General features: G+C 35.1%; 1 pseudogene; it reads right to left on the bottom strand.

The window, feature by feature from the left end:
- Window positions 1-15,271: 15,271 nt before the first annotated feature.
- Window positions 15,272-17,136, bottom strand: LOC143636429 (amino acid transporter AVT1I-like; annotated as a pseudogene).
- Between the last annotated feature and the right edge of the window lie 294 nt (window positions 17,137-17,430).

The raw sequence follows: 17,430 nt of genomic DNA, 5'->3' as shown, positions 1-17,430 counted from the left end.
GTTCGGACCATGGAAGCGCCATAGCCGTTTCCATCCCTTGAAGGTGCATAACACTACCACACCATGTAAGAGTAGTTTTCTTAAACATGCTCGAAGTGAAATTTGTCTTTTTCGCATCGGGGCACTCGCTATGTCGAAACACACTCTCCATCTTTTCAAACCATTGCAACAAGGTAGTCGCACAGTTTTTACCAACGAACTCGGTTGGGTTAGCACTGGTAAATTGTTTATAAGAATAGGATGGAGTTTGGGTTCAACGGGTGCAACAACGGGTGGATGTTTATTAGCTTGCATATGGGTTAAAAGTTTGGGAATCACCGTGGCCATTTGTTTGACGACGAAAGCAGCCATGCGTCGGGTGGAGTTCTTGCGCGGTTGGCATCTTAGTGGAGGCATGCTATAAATTATAAAGAAATGAAATAAGTTTGAGGTAAATAGAAATGAATATGAGGTTGTATAAAAATAAAATAAAATTTCAAGTTTGATTGTGAATTCCTAGAGTTAGTGAGGAGGAGATATTAGGGTTAAAATATAGAACTTTGTATATAAATAACAATTCGTAAACAAAACGTAAATGATTTTGAGAGGTTGTAGCTTGAATATTTTGAGATTTTGAGATTTGTAGAGTCGGGAAATCGTACATGAACCACCATGATTTGATATTCCGTCACTAAAAAAAATATTTTTTTTTACAAAATACCATGTTGGAGTCTAAACATGTGCACGTACCACCGCGTCTTTTTCATGCTTTCAACTCAAATAACGATAATGATAAAATAATAAATCGGGATACAACGTGATGTCAAAATACTAGTCCACATACCACCGGGGATTTCATGTTTCAACACCAAAATTTGGATGGCGACTAGAACGCTCGCATTCGACAACTTAAAGTATTGACATGTATAACACGGTTCATTGGCCTAGAAAACGAACACTACAATTCAACCATCCCAGGTAAGTAAATCACCTTCGATTCTTGGAATCTTTTTGTCAAATGGTCGTTTCATAGTGTTTCGCTCTCTATGAAGGCTACAACCCCGATATAAATGCAACATTTAAGGGATCTTAAATAACGGGATCCAAATTAAGTTTGTAATCCATAAAACACAATATATAAAAAAAACTAACGTTTTTGCATTTAAGGTAAGGATACCTTGGAATACTATGTGAGTGTGTGCATGTGTATATTCTTTGAAGATAAAATGAAATAAATAAGCAATTAAATACATAAGTGTAATGAACAATCAAGTAGGATAATAGGTATAAGCAACAAGTATGAGGACCCTAAAGCAAAACTATACTAGGCCGTTACGTCTAACCGCCTATCCTATAGTCTTTGCTATGATACCAATCTGTCACACCCCTACCAAAGGTGGCGGAACATGCAGGGGTGCAACGGATTGCTCAAGAACACAACACACTATTTAAAGAGACGATATTTAATTAACTCATTTAAATTCATAAAATCATAAAGAGTCACATAACATGTTCATACAATAACCGAATTCAATCATAGCAAATAATATATTATTCATTTTGCTAATATCCTAATAGTCTTGATAAGGTTTTTCTACAAGTTCTTGAGTCAACCTAAAGTCAAACCTGTAACATTGCATAAAATAGAATTTGTCAACACAAAGTTTGGTGAGCAATTTCATTGTTTTGAACAATAAGTATATCATAGGAAACTCCACAACTTGTATGTAAAACAATAAATAATAGCAAAAATTTAGATAATGAAATCATTAATAAGAATACATTAACGACACCTTTCTTTAAGGGGATGCCAAATAGATATGGGTTTTCAAGAAATCGTTAATATGAATACATTAACGACACCTTTCTATAAGGGGATGTCAAATATACTCAGATTTATGAATCACCAACAAAAAGCGGTAAACACATTAGCAATTAAGCATGTAAGCATATAACACCAAATCAAGCATTTATTTAAGTAAGGTATACAATAAAGTTTGTGGTTTAAGACTCAAGTATAAAACATTAAATTTGAATAGGTATGCAATATCACCCCTAAAACGAAAGATGGAAAAACGGGGGATGAAAGTACTCTTGTTCAAGTAATAAACTTGATTGGTAAAATGACGAGTAACCAGAATGATGAGGTTTAACGAGCAAAGCCTAGATGAAAGGACGTCTTGTATTAGAAAAGTTGTATAGGAAATCTTTAAATAAAATAAATGATAAGAAATGCAAACAATTTAAATTTTAAGGTTTAAAATGTAAATATTTAAGAAATTATAATAATAGTCCTTTAAAAGTATAAGTTTGCTCGAAACCGGGTAAAAGTATCTAGCCCTTAATTTTACTCAATCTATGTTAAGTAATAAGGTGGGTAAAAATGCAAGAATGCAAGTCCCTTTATAATATAGATACTAAAAGGGGTTTTAGCGAGGGTTCGGGTTGTTGGTTCGGGTCTTGATAATTGGTCAAAGCCAAATTCAACTCCAAAATAATAATTGTTATGAGATAACTCAATAAAATCTAAGAAGACTTAACCAAGTATGTAATTCTATTGCTTTAGAACTAACAACGCTCGTTAAGCGAGTGTTCGGTTTTGTTGGTCCAAACTTTGTTATAAAATCAAGTTAGATTCAACATTCCACGTACTTTGAGAAAATAGTTAAAATCATTTTATAAATGATTTTTGAAGAAATATACAAGTCTTGATAGCTAGAAACACACTTGTGTGTCTTAAGCGAGTGAACTCGGTATAGTTCGGCTTGGTTCGGTTTCCAACTCGGAATAAGATCAAGAATGGCTACCACATGCCCAAACATCAAAGTCTTTTATAATAATTTATAAATGATGATACTTAAGTTTTACAACCAAAAAGTCAACAATAAAGTCTTTAAACGAAAGTTTAGTTTTTGGTTCGGATCTTGTTTCGCGTCAAGACCGAGGTTAGATTCTACAAACCCATAACCATGGAACTCATAAAAATGATTTTAGAAACTTAAATCTAACATAAAGCATGTTTATACAATTATTTAACAAACTAGTAAACAAAGTTTGGTTTACGGTTTGGAGCTATTTACGGTTAAACCGAGGCTAGTCTCTATAAACCCATAACCGTGGAACTCAACAAATATGAAATACAAACTAAAATGAGCAGAAGTTAAGCATGGTTAGTAAGCATAAACAAGTTATATAATTATATACATATCAAGGACCATGTGAGTCCTCCATAAAGCCTTGCCTTACGAGGCACGACATTCCACCGACAAGAGAAGTGACCACCAAAGGTAACAAGGGGTGTATATTATATATATGTTTTATAATAAGCTTCAAGTATTAATAAGACTTAACAAGTTAATTAAAGTGAAAGAACATGGTCAGTTTGACTTTGGAAAGTCAAACTGCCAAGAATTCATGAAGAACAAACTTAAGATCTTTGAATTTGAGAGAGAATTTGGAGTATGAGCAGGTGTAAAATGAAGAAGGGGTCTTGTATATATAGGGTAAGTTGAACAAGTCTTTTATAAAGTGTTGTGCATGGAAATGGGTTTGTTATGAGCATAAGAAAGCATAAAAAGCCAAAAACGAGTTGCTGGTGCAGACTCTCCTTCGTGCGGCGCTAACTGACTATGGTATGGATGTTAGCACGACGCTAAGTGTGCCTGGTGGAAATCCTGAAATTTCAAAGTTGGTAGTTTTGGCCCCTGGAGTTGTTTTAAAGCGTTTTTAAGGAATTTTAGGGACCGATAAGGGTGTTTTCGAGACCCGACAAGTATAAACAAATATGTAACATAAAATCCATAATTTTTATTATATCAAAGGTATCAGTTTACAAAACAGGTCGGTTTACATGATAAACGAATACAAAAAGGACCTGAAATTGACGAATGTCACTATTATACATTGGTTCAAGCTTTAAACGAGTGTTGGAATGAGTTGGAATCTAGGCCGGTTAATATTTAGTGAATATAATTATATAAGATATGGAAAGTGAATATGGGGCTGTCACACATGCAACTTAGATGTGAAACTACTAAAAAATACGTTGTTTTAATTAATTTAAACCAATCTTTCTATTTGGATGCTTTATCTCCGTCTATCTCGTATTCTCCATCTATTCCGGTGTTGTTTCTCATCAATCTAAATTATATTATATATACTAAGTAGTGGTTCTAGTATTCCAACCTGCATACTTACTAATTAATATAAATAATGACTTTTTAAGTATTCAATACACTAGAACCTTTGCCTTTTGTGGTTCAAGATGTTGTTCTATATGCATTGCCAACAATACATAAAATATGAGTTTTGATTACAACTTCCATTAGCAATTAATTTATGAATATAACTATTTATTTGTTGATTTAAATCTGTTATTATAAAATTATTTTCCATGCCTGTTTATTTCGTCATAAAAACTCAACCATTTTGAAAATCATGAAACTTCAAGAATTTTACCAATATTTCTATTTAATTAAAAATTTCCATCAATTCAATATTGTTGATTTAAATCCCTTATTATAAAATAATTTTCATGCCTGTTTATTTCGTCATAATAATTCAACCATTTTGAAAATCAAGAAACTTCAAGAATTTTACCACTATTTCTGTGTAATTAAACATTTCCATCAATTCGATAATTACAAATCCTCTTTCAATAATCTACAAGCACAAAAAGTTTAAGTAAACATATTTGTAGTTATCATACAAGAATTCAATTTTAAGGATTTTTAAATCAAAATATGAAGATGGGTGAACAATGAATGTCAAATCGTTTTAAAGAAAATAGGAACATCAAGAATAAATCTTTTGCTTTAATTTATTCAAAACTATGTAGTTTTTAGTGGTTTTACATCCAAGTTGTATGTTTTAGTATATATATATGCATATATATATATAAGGTGGGTTTATAATAAGAAGTAATCTGGTTTGTTAGATATGTTGATCTAACGGTGGATATGGAAAGTGTGTTTATTGTGCGGTGTATTTTATTAGATTTAATGGTGAAAACACACTTCCTACACTTCTTAGGAAAAATCTATTTCTTATTATAACATTGATATATATATATATATAATGTATATAAGAGACAGAATGTCGAATTAAGAGATTTGCAAGTAACTAATGCTAATGTATAACCTATTATTGCTTGTGATAACCTCAAAACCTTTTTAAGACAGCTCACGCGGGTATTTAACTATTGAACGAGGGATTCAAAATTTAAAATCTACTCTCATCCTCTCAAAAACCTCTGCGTCCTTTATTTCTGTCTCCTTGTGCTCTTCCAACCCCCATCTTCGATTCTTCCGCCACCAATATCAACAATCGACACATCCTGCTTCACACTCTCTAATTCACGATAAGGGGTTTGTTGGGTTCGATTAGGTGGCATATGTGTGACGCGTTGACAGTTCTTTGTCAAATCGGTGAAAAATATGAGATTTGATGATGATTTGAAGAAGCTTCATGATGCTCCATCGCCAATGTACCAACGATTGTACTCGAATTCTCCTTTTTAGGGTTTATACACCGTCGTGTACTAATATTAATTCGGATGCGATTGTCTTGGTGTTTGTTTTGTTTCAGGTGGGGTTTATTGAGAGAAAGAAGAAGGCACTCCAGCAAAAGGTAGCGGTTGCCATGTAACCGCTTCATAAAGGTAAATCCGCTAGCATAGGCGGATAATTTAGTTTTATCACTCTGACACTTACTCATTTCATTTTTCAAGCCTATCTACACATCAAACAACGATCTTGTTGGCTTTTGATCTATTATTTTCCTGTGCTAGGATCATTAAAGACAAATCCATATCATTTTCCAAAGTTCAGATCGATTTCGCAAAGTTTTATAATTTTATATTGTCTGAATCCCTTTAAGTAGGAGTTCCCTCTAAATGGTAAAACAGTTTTCAATCTTTTCTAATTTCATAAATAAGATAGTAAAATACGAAATAAAATATATATGGAGTAAAATAAAGAACACTTTTGTAAGTCAAGTGACTTAATATTATTTTTCTTAAAACAAACGGAAAATCATTTTGGTGAGTTATACTTAACTCATTTTCTCCCTCTAAAATTATAACAAATTTTTAAAAAAATTACAATTTTAAACACGCAAAAAGGTAAAATAAATTCAATCAAAACAAATCATACCCAATGACTCTACAAGATATAAAAATAGGGCACATTCTAAGGCTTTAATGAAAAAGTCAGCAAAGTTTTGATCTGTGTGGGCCCTTTCAATATTGACAAGTTTCCAGTCATAACAATCACGAATGAAATGCATTCAGATGTCAATATTTTTTGTCTTAGAGTTTTGGACCGATTTTGACAATACAGACTGATGCTTCGTTATCAAACTTGATAAGGGTGTTAAAGAAATTCAAACCGTAATCCAGCAGCTGATGCTTGATCCATATCACTTGTGAATAGAATACGCAGGCGACAATGTATTATGCTTCAGTTGTGGAGGTGGATACGGTGACCTGCTTCTTGCATTGTCAATAAATTAAACGGTCTCCCTACTTCCTCCGGAAGTTGATTTTCTGTCAAGATTACATCCTGCGTAATCATTGTCGGTTAACTCATGCAGTACTAAAGGTGAGTCTTTGGGATACCAAAGACCTAAGCAAGGATTTCCCTTTAGGTACGGAAAGATACACTTGGCAGCAGTTAAGTGGGATTCTTTTGGATCACATTGATGATATCTTGCACACTAATAGAGTGGGAACAAAATGTCTGGTCTACTGGCAGTGAGGTACAACAGGGAGCCAATCATGGACCAATAAAGGTGTTGATCAACTGACTTTCCCGATGGATCCGGATCTAACAGTGGTCGAGTGGTAATCAAAATGACAAAGGAATTGGCGTCCTTGAACCCAAACTTCTGAATAATTTCGCAAACGTATTTCTTTTGATGAACCAAAATCCCTTCATCTTCTGTTCAACTTAAAGGTCCATAAAGAAAGTTATTTCCCCCAACGAACTCATTTCAAACCGACTCTGCATGACCTTTGCAAACTCTCTGCACATGTTAACGCAAAGGTAATGTCATCAACATATACTTGGATAAGAATCTAATCGTCCTTTTCCTTCTTGATAAAGAGTGTTTGATCAATAGCACCTCTTCTATAGCCATTCTTCAAAAGATGTGCAGCTAAGGTAGCATACCAAGCATGGGGTGCTTGATAAAGGCCATAAAGAGATTTATTAGGATGGTAAACGTAGTTTGAATGTTCAGGATCTTTAAAACCTAGTGGTTGTTTGACGTAAATCTCTTCTTTCACTTTCCATACAAGAAGGAAGTTTTTATATCCATCTGATACTCTTCATATATCAAGCATAGGCCAAGAAAAGACGAAGTGCCTCGAGCCTAGCAACAGGAGCATAAACCTAATCGTAATCAAGACCTTCACGCTGCGAGAAACCTTGAATAACCAGTCGTGCTTTATTTCTTATGATTACCCCTTTATCATCATTCTTGTTTCTGAATACCCACTTTGTACCAGTCGGTTTCTTGTTCTCTGGCTTCCTAACCAACCTCCATACATTGAGCTTCATAAATTGTAACAGCTCCTCTTACATTTTTTCAATCTAGTAATTCTTCTTAAGAGCTACCTTGTAGTCTTTAGGTTCAACCTGTGAAATAAAACTAGCAAAAAGACATATGTTAATATTACCATATTTTCTCCTTATTTGGATGCCTTCTGAGGGAGAACCAATGATGTTTTCTGTAGGGTCTAATTGATAAATGGGCAACTGGGGTTGTCTTCCACTTGAACGACAGGTTCCACTTGAAGATCAACTATTAGATTCTCGATGGGATGGAATATGTGTGGAGAATTAATTAGAACATCATTGGTCTGCTTAACAGTGACAGGTTGATCAACAACATGTTCTTGAGCAACAGGGCCATCCTAGAAAATTTCAACAAATAGAACAACAACTACATGAACAGGAGTAGAGGTAGTGTTGTCAGAATCATTAGCAACAGTTTGTTCAGTATCAACAACTTGTATATTGTCATTTGAAAGGGAGGTGTGGGAACATATTCGACCACACAAGGTGATGTTTGAACATTTGTTATGGGTTATGTCTGAATTTCTTCCACATTGTCAGCTGATAGAAATGAGTCATCTGAATATGAATCAAGGGCTCTTCAACATTAACCAAATAAGTGGTATTAGCAGGTTGAGGAGCGGGATTGACAACAGCTGGTGGAAGAGCCACTGGCGGTACATCTATGTTGGAAGGGCCATCAGACATATTGACATCATTCATGTTGTTAACAACAATTTGCATCAACAATGGTTCAAGGATAGAATTTGGAACATGAAGACTTGTTGACGGGAAGGTAGACATGTCACGAACCTGATTGAACATGTAGTTATTGTCAAACAACCAATTGGGTCCCTTGCGAGCATCAGTAGGGTTAAGCTCTTGCCAGCCAACATATAAGGATTCCACAATCACCTTTGTCTTCTTGTTGTAAACACGATAATCGGCTTTGTTGGCTGTATACCCAACAAAATAACACTTGCCTGCCTTCTCAACAAATTTTGGATCCTGGTGAGCACTTGTATGAAGAAGGATGCATGGACATCCAAAGGTTTTGAAGTAGTTGACTTGCGGCTTGGTCTTATAGTAGACTTAAAAAGGAGTCTTTTTTAAGAGCTTATTGATATCACACGGTTTTGTATGAAGCATGCAACATTGATTTATTCACCCCAGAAAAAAAATGGAAGCTTTGAGTCTGACAACATGGTTATTGCAGCTTCGATTAGCATTTGGTTGCGACGTTGAGCAACCCCATTCTGCTATGGAGTGTACGTGGAACTGAACTAATGATCTATCCCCTTTGAATGATAGAAGTCATACACATCTCTGTTGCAAGACTCAGTTCTGTTGTCGCTTCTAATATGCTTTACTCTCTTATTAGTATGAGCCTCCACACGAGTTATGAATCTGATTAAAAACTAAGCAGTTTATCCTTGTACCCTAGAAGGAAAGTCCAACTGAAACGTGAAGAATCATCATATAACAACAAGACAATGGGCTTTTCAGCCTATTGCCAATGGATGAATGGGACAAATAAATCCATATGTAACAGCTAAAGAATGGATTCTATGGAATTGACAGTCTTGGGTCTGTGAGGGAGCTTGTGCTAGAGTACGAAAGACATTTTCAATGCAAGAGAAAGTTTTAATAGGCAAGCCCCTCACATGTTCACCTTTGACAAGTTTGCATAAATTTTTATAGTTCACATGACCAAGACGTCTATTCCATAGTGATGAATCATTCTCCAAGTCCCTAGAAATCAAACATTAAGCAGTGTGAAGAGAGTATGAACAGTGTAAGCATCATTATGCCTCGGAGTACGCATCAGAATCCATTCTTTAGGAACTTTGAAACCTGGTTCTAGAATCAAGCATTCATTTTCTGTTAATAAAGTGGAGAACTATCTATCACAGATTTGTGAGACGATGAGCAAATTGTGGTTGAGTTGTTCCACCATATTGATATTGACAAAGGTTAAGATGCCATTTGAACTTTCCTCTCTTAGTTATGTTTCCTCCAATGTCACCAGCAAATGCAACGTGTCCACCATAAAACGGTTGAACGTAATACAGTAAGGACTCGTCTACAGTCATGTGTCTGGTGCAACCACTATCTAAGTACCAAATACTGTTGACAGACCTTCATGACTGACCCTACACCCATCAGCAGTTAATTAGACATGGGTTCCCGAGACTTAGTCGTCTCGGGAAGATCAACCATGAAATAACCAAATTTTATCTTGTTTCTTATAAAAGTGGAGTGTTGTGGTGATTCAGAATCTGAAGAACAGTCTTTAGGAACCCATGCAGAATCATGTTTCCTGTTTCAAGAAGATCTTCTGGACTGTTTCCTCTTACTTTTCAAAACAAAATCCTCAGGTCTTTCGATATTTGGATCCTTTTGTTGATTTGTTTTTGATGAGTTCTTGGACTTTTCAGTCTCTGAACTCCATTTTGATCGTCCCTTTTTGGTTATCCAAAAAGGTTTTCTTGCATTCTGCTTATTGTTGGATCCCACATCCATTTCACTGGCAGAACTTTTAGATTGATCAGTCCTTGTTCTTGTATCGGGTAAAGCTTTAGAACGAGATTAACTAAACTGATTGTTCATATCTTTCTGTTGTTTATGCTAGTACTTTCAATGTCTTGCAAGGTGAGATAGGTTACCACAAAAAAATAATATTTTCTTTTATGAGCACCATAGAACTCATCTGAAATATAATATGGTTGTTGTAGTGGGAAATGTGATCCTTAGAAAGGAACATGATTGTAAAAGCTATTAGGACCATTACCACAACTACCAAAAGCATTTGCATAATTAGAGTTAAATGTAATTATTTTCATAATTTCCACAATAATTGCTATCATTGCATTTGTATGGCTGTGGATTTCTTACTTGATTATTTGTTTGAGAATATAATCGTTTAGTTGGTGAAACAAATTTACATGAAGTACTACCTTTTCTTTTTCAAAAAAACTCTATCATTATCTAAATTATCCTAAGACTTACAACTTTATATGTTCACATCAATAGGCCTATTAAATTTTCACAATCATTAACAAGCGTTTCATCATAAACAGTGTTACAATCACTATTTGAAATAACATCATCATTTTCATTCAAAATAATGTGAGAAGTGCCAACATCAACACTTTCACGAGTTGCATCAACATCCGAAGATGAAGACAATGTATTATGGGTGAAAATTGTATTGTTATTATTATAGACAGATGATGTAGATGTCGTGCTCTAATCAAAAACAAGTATTTATAATCTTAAATACCTATAACTAGTACGGGTAAGTAACGTCGTCTCCACAAGGAATCAGTGGAAAGTACAAGTGAAACTTATATTTTATTATGAAGTAATTAAAGTGGATAAACGATGTAAAGAGGTTCAAAGAAGTAGTTTGTAAAACAATAATATAAAAATAATCAAACTCCAAGGTTTGGGTTTTGAAGCAAGTTAGAAAATTGAAAAACTTTTTTGGACAGTTCCTTGTTGAAATATGTAAACCAAAAGACTTAATTATTGGCTATGTTGAACGTCAGAATTTAATCAGAACAATTGACACAGCTTAATGAAAATTTGTTTGATTATCAGTTTTAAGTTTTGAAACACAAAATCAATAATATGGTTAATGATAAACGGGTCAATGACGAAAGAACTTAATCCTAATTGTTGATGACAAAAAATCGATTAACTGACAAAAGATTAAGCAATCAATTACTATAAAACCGGTTAATCACACATACAAGCATAAGGAATTGATCAACCGAATGAATAATTAAATCCAAATCCAAAGTTAAAGTTTAAAGTATCAAAAAATCTAACATACAACTCAACCCTACGCCCGGAGATGGTTATGAAGCCTTTAGCCTTGCATCTCGATCTTCATTATCTTTATTATGATGTTGGAGAAGGATTGCATGGATGAATCTAGTGATTAGAAGGTGTTATGGTGATGAAAAATAGCCTCCAAGATGTCCCCACCTGTTGAATGATTGAATAATATCGACCTTAGGGTTTTCATCCCTTAATTATGGAATAAAATATCAAAAATTCCTAATTCCGTCAGGCCTGGCCGTAACCTACGGTTGGTCGTAGGCTACGGCTTCCTGCCTTACGCCCATCATCCCCTGCTCCAAACTTTCATTTTCTCGTTTATTTTGGTTCTTGATCTCCTAGTTAAGCTCCAGATCACCTCTCTTTGTATAATCTCGATTCCTCCATCCTTAAACACTCAAAACTAGCTCCAAATGAGCTCCATTAAGCTATGCATACCTATAAACACAAAAACACTCAAAGTACTCGTGTTCAATATATTTAACCAACTAAAACACACGAAATTACACACCATAAACACGTGGTTTTACCCACACATCAACATATTTGAAAAATGATTTTAAATTCACATTAGAAACAAAAAGTGAATTTTTTTTCTTTTCTCATCACAACTCATGTCCTTTTCCACCGACCCACTTTCTTCTACACAACCTGCCGAACAAGATGAATTACTGTTAGAATCAGCAGGCACTAACATTGATCAATTGTTTATGAAACAGGAGGAACAAATATATTTGATTTTGACACATGTCCATCTCCATAGACCATTTCATCCTCGGGGGGGGGGGGGGTATTGAAATTAAAGTGAGGTAGGGATGTGTAGTTGTCATTGAAGGGTGTGGAATTTCAACAAAAATTATATCCCAGACCTGTATTTTGTTTCACACCCACCTGTGCTCCAATGATGCCATTTAAATTATCAGTCGCCATTTCAAATTTGTCTATAGTAATTTTTCTTTCAGAAAGCTCTAGTTATAATTTTTCAATTTTAGCATTTAGTTCAACTATAAGCTTTTCATGAAACTCAATAATTTTAGTGGATTGAAACAATTTACCATGTATTTTGCCATGTCTTCATGATGAGTTCTAATTCTAGTGTTATATGTCTTATCAAAATTCTTATATTCCTCATTCAGATGTTTAATGCTTTGGTTTTCTTTAATCACATTAGCATTATGTGTTCTATAGAATTCTACTTTAGAGCAAAGATTTTTGTGTACCTCGGGAATTTCAGGAGTGGTTGGGTTTTCTCCTGGTGTAGAGCTTGAAGCAGCCATGAATTCATCAATTAACGTCATTCCAGCAATGTTCAACGGGTTCACCAGCTCAGTGAATTGATCATCTTCCCAGTCTGGTTTAGTTTATCCAAGAATTTGAGTGATGAGGGCCCTAGAGTTTGAGCCTGAGTTCCCTTTGGTTGAATTTCCTTGACTAGTCTGTGGAAACCTTTGGCCCGAACTCTGACCCATTGGCCTCTTGTAATTCTCATTCCACTCTCATTTTTAGTAACATCCGTGATCTTGATGTCATTTGCTAGCTTTGTAGGGTTGGTACATTCTCTGGCAAAGTGTCCAGTTTCATTGCAACTGTAGCAACAAAGATAATCCCAGTCAAACCCAATACTCTTGTTGTTGGAGTCCTTGAAGTTGTTTCTCCCATATTTCTTCATGAAGCTGGGTTCTCTATAAACTGTCATGGCCAATGATACCTAATTCCCATCTTATCAAGATGCTTCTCATTGATGTCATGTATATATCTTTGTTAAAATAATGGGGGTAATAGGTTTCCTTATAACAGTTGTTCATGACTTGCCATCAAGGCGTGGAAGAGAGCAATGTGAGAATCATCAATATCAGTAGGCTGACTTGAACTGGTAGGCATGTTGGTTTCCGGTTTGCTTATGCCACGTGTATTAAGGGCTTGCTCAAAATCTTTGTCAACATCATTCTGGAATGGACTGGAGCTTGTTGGTGTAGGCTGACTTGTTGAGGAGGATGTTTTGATCAATATCAGCTGACAAACAAACACTAAGGATTCCATAAGCCTTTTGATCCTCTTGAGTCAGTTTCGTGTCTTCCTCTTCATAGGCTTCAACAAGAGTATCAACGGGTCCTTCAAGGGTTAAGGTCACAGGCTAATAAGGCTCTTGTTCAATGGATCGAAGAAGAGTAGTATCAGTCATTCTTATGTAATTCTTGAACCTCCATTTGAAATCACCAAAGTCGCTATCAAAAAACATCAACTTTGGAGGTTTTATGGTGGTACTGGCTTTATTCTCCAACATCATGTAGCTCTTCAACATAACGGGATCGTTTATCATCATCTTCAACAATATTTAGGAATGAAACAATTTCTATTTAAAAGCTCTAAGTGTAAACGGGTCGAGTCTGAGTTAAATCGAATCGAATTCAAAAGGATTCGAATCGAATGGTAAATGGATCGAATAGAATTTGAATCGAATCGAACAAAAACTCGATTTGATTGATTTTGAATGTTGATTCGATTGGTTTCCAAACTCGATTCGATTGGTTAGTAGATTCGATTTGATTGGTTTGGTTTGCAAACTCGATTCAAATGGAATCTAGAAAGTACAATTTCACTTTATGCATGAAACTTTTTGCCAAATATGGAAACTCGATTAATCTAACAAGAACCCGATGAACACTTTGTAGATCTTCGAACACAAACTTTCATGCTTAGCCAAACAATCTTCTTGAATCCATACACTTTCAAGAACATAAGAAAACACTTCTAACAACCCTGAAAGCTTCAAACAACACTTCAACACTTATTTCAAGCTTGTATACACAACTACAAAAACAAGTGAACCTGAAGACCCACTTTAACACTTGAACACAAGTATTAAACACACAAACAAGACCAAAATCCAAGGTTGTGCCCCAAGAACTACAACTAGTATAGCCGAAAGCTCTGATACCAATTGTAGGTCCTAACAACGGATCAAACAACTAAGTTCTTGAAACACTCTCACAAACTAGCTAGCAGGAATCACTAATAAGCAACCGAGATCTCGGATCTTGTTTGTTTTTGTTATTTTCCGAAATGGTAAGAAAGAGAGAGTAGGGAGAGAGTTGGTAAGAGGATAAGGTTGAGTATTTATAAAAAGGCTGGCTTGGCATGTGCATGCTTCACCTTTATAGGTGAAGCAATGCCATGCTCAAATATATTATTCACGGCCCATTGGGCTCAACTTACATGGCATCGGACCCAAACATACAATAAAGAAACCGAGAAGCTAACAAAATACATCGTAAATGGTTCAAACATATATGAAAGTCTATATTACAAAACAGGCCCTACAACCTGCAAGCCGGAAAGCACCTGCATCAACTACCACATTGGCACGACTTAGGGACTACCTGGGCCAAGCATAGATTTTGAAGCTTTTAATATAAATTTGTATATGGTGTTCAGTTAGATCTCATGTAATGTTTATCCAATTCAATAAAATAGATCATGTAATATTTTCATTTTCAAGTTTATTTGATTAATAATTGTGTTTGTTGCCTTAAAAAAATGGAAATTTACCTATAGCAAATTTTCCGACAAAGTCTCCGGGCAGCCCTTTAGCAGCGACACTTTCAATATTAGCGGCGACAGTTTGGGATTCAGCGGCGACCCGTCGCGGCTAAAACTTTTGGCGACAACAAACGGGGTAATTAGCGGCAACAAGTGTTGCCGCTAAAGCTTTTTTTTAATATTTTTTTGTTTTAATTCATTCATTCACATTTTCACATCAAACTATATGGCTGATCTTAACAGAAAAATATTCACTTATTATCTGTAACATAATTCAAAATAATCTAAAATTCAATTGAGATCAAGATAGACTTCTAATTATCCAAAATGAGGATAAGTAGCAAAATTACTCATAGATGGCTTACTATGTCTGCCAGTGATACATAAGTACCAACAACAGCAACAATTAAGCCACTTAATAGAACAAGCCCAACAATCACCACCTCAACTCCCATTCTCCTATGAACTCCCGATATCTTCAAGTAGCACAAGCATGGTATTGTTATCGAAGTTGTCACACTTAATAGGGAACCCACTAATGACATCATATAACCAAAAAAGGTAAGGGACAGGGCTACGACTACACTAATCAACAAAATTGTTCTAATTAAAATGCTACACATCCTTTTATTGTCAGAAGCCTGAAGATGTGCTTCAATACCGTTGGCAATCGGTGTTAGCATTAGTGCATATTTAGCTATCGGAGTAACGAGGGTGGTCCATATGGTTACTCTTGAACTTATATTATTTGTTGGAAGGTTTAAGGTAATCTCTGACTCTGCCTTTGAAACAAACATAAGATAACCAATAACTCCCATCAATAAATAAGTAACTGTACAGAATGCAAAACAAAGGAACAGGACCTGAAGCACAAAAACATACAACAAAACTTTTTTTAGTAAGAATGGATGCAAATATTGAAATATAATTTTGCAGCTAATTAACAATTATCATGATGATTATACAACCTTTGGGAATTGACGTTGGTTTCTCATGGAAGTATATAAGGTTGGGAAAACTGGATGAGCCCAATAGCAGAATGCATATAAACTAATAGCTGATGGCATTCCATTCCAATTTATGAGTTTACCCTTCTCTTTAAAACCAATACCATCTGCTGCACCAACCCAGAAGACCGAGCCTAAGATGATCATTAAGGCTAGGACTCCACTAGCTGATATGTAGGAAAGAATGTTCATGTTGTCTAACCAACATGTGGGGAGTATAATGAGCGCAACAAGAACAATAAATCCACTTTTTGCACCAACACAATAGCCATAGACATCTAAATCCATGTCTGGAAATATGTTGCTTAAGTTATCGCCCTCTAGGATCAGGAAACCCGTTGCGACTAAGTAGAGCTCTAGGTGCATAGTCATTGATACTATAGCTCTCCCGGTCTTCCCAAATGCGCGATTTCCAATATCAGTGTAACTTCCAGGGCCGTCTTTGAGGCATGACAGGGTAGTCGACAGCCACAGGCCCGACACCCCACTAGGCCCGAAAATTTTTTTTCAAACAAAATTATATGTATTTTTATCAAAAAAAAAATTTGTATAATCAATGTTTCAACAAAATTATGTAACCACTAGCTTAGTGTAGTGGTAAAGGGGCATAACATCTAACCAAAAGGTTGTGGGTTCTAATCTTATTCGAGACAATTATAAGCTTATTTTTTTACAAAAGTTTTTTACACAACTCAAATCATAATCAGGTAAGCCCATTTAAAAATAAATTGTTTAAACCCAACAAAATGTTTCTTTTACTTAAGGCCCAAAAGAATTTCGCCTTTGGCCCAAAGAAATTTTCGTCTTCTCGGATCTGGCCCTCGTAACTTCTTATTGTTGGATCACCATCCATGCATCTTTGGATCAATAATCCTGTGTAGAAGGTCAAGCTTGAAATTACAAAAAGTAGTATCAAGCTCAACCATCCTCCTTCTGCCAATGTGTACGGGATTGATAATATTCCAATTCCTTAAACAACCATCAGAATTATAGAAATTAGGTTTCTTTGAATAAACATAATGATTACAAGACATGAACTTATAAAAGTACCTGAGAGAGCATTGAGACAATTGACACAAGTACGTACTTATGAAAGAAGCATGTCCTATTTTGTTGCAGTGTTCATCATTTGAATTTCTTTCCTCATCTCCATTGCCGTGCAGTAACGGTGTTGTAACAACGTAATCTTCCTGAATTTGGTCATCCATTGTTTTGTAGATAAAAACGGATATTTGAGTACCATTATTTTGGAACGAAAGGATATCTTATAAATTTGTTATTCAAGATTTTCCTCGTTTAAAATATATATGAAAAGATACAATCAAACAAAACAAATTTGATAATATGTGTAACCAATAAAATCTGATCACGAGTTTCAGCCTTACCATTTTTAAAACAAAAATATTATGATTTATTTTTCTATTTTTTATTTTTTATATTAAAAAATAAGGACTTTTTTAACACGTTTCCACGTCAGGGGATTTTTCTCACTGGCCTTCCAA

Source organism: Bidens hawaiensis, unplaced genomic scaffold, assembly GCF_021521415.1.
Source record: "Bidens hawaiensis isolate Kalapana, Puna unplaced genomic scaffold, B.hawaiensis_p1.1 tig00007952_1, whole genome shotgun sequence".
Lineage (NCBI taxonomy): Eukaryota > Viridiplantae > Streptophyta > Magnoliopsida > Asterales > Asteraceae > Bidens > Bidens hawaiensis.
This window is presented reverse-complemented; position numbering and strand designations above follow the sequence as displayed.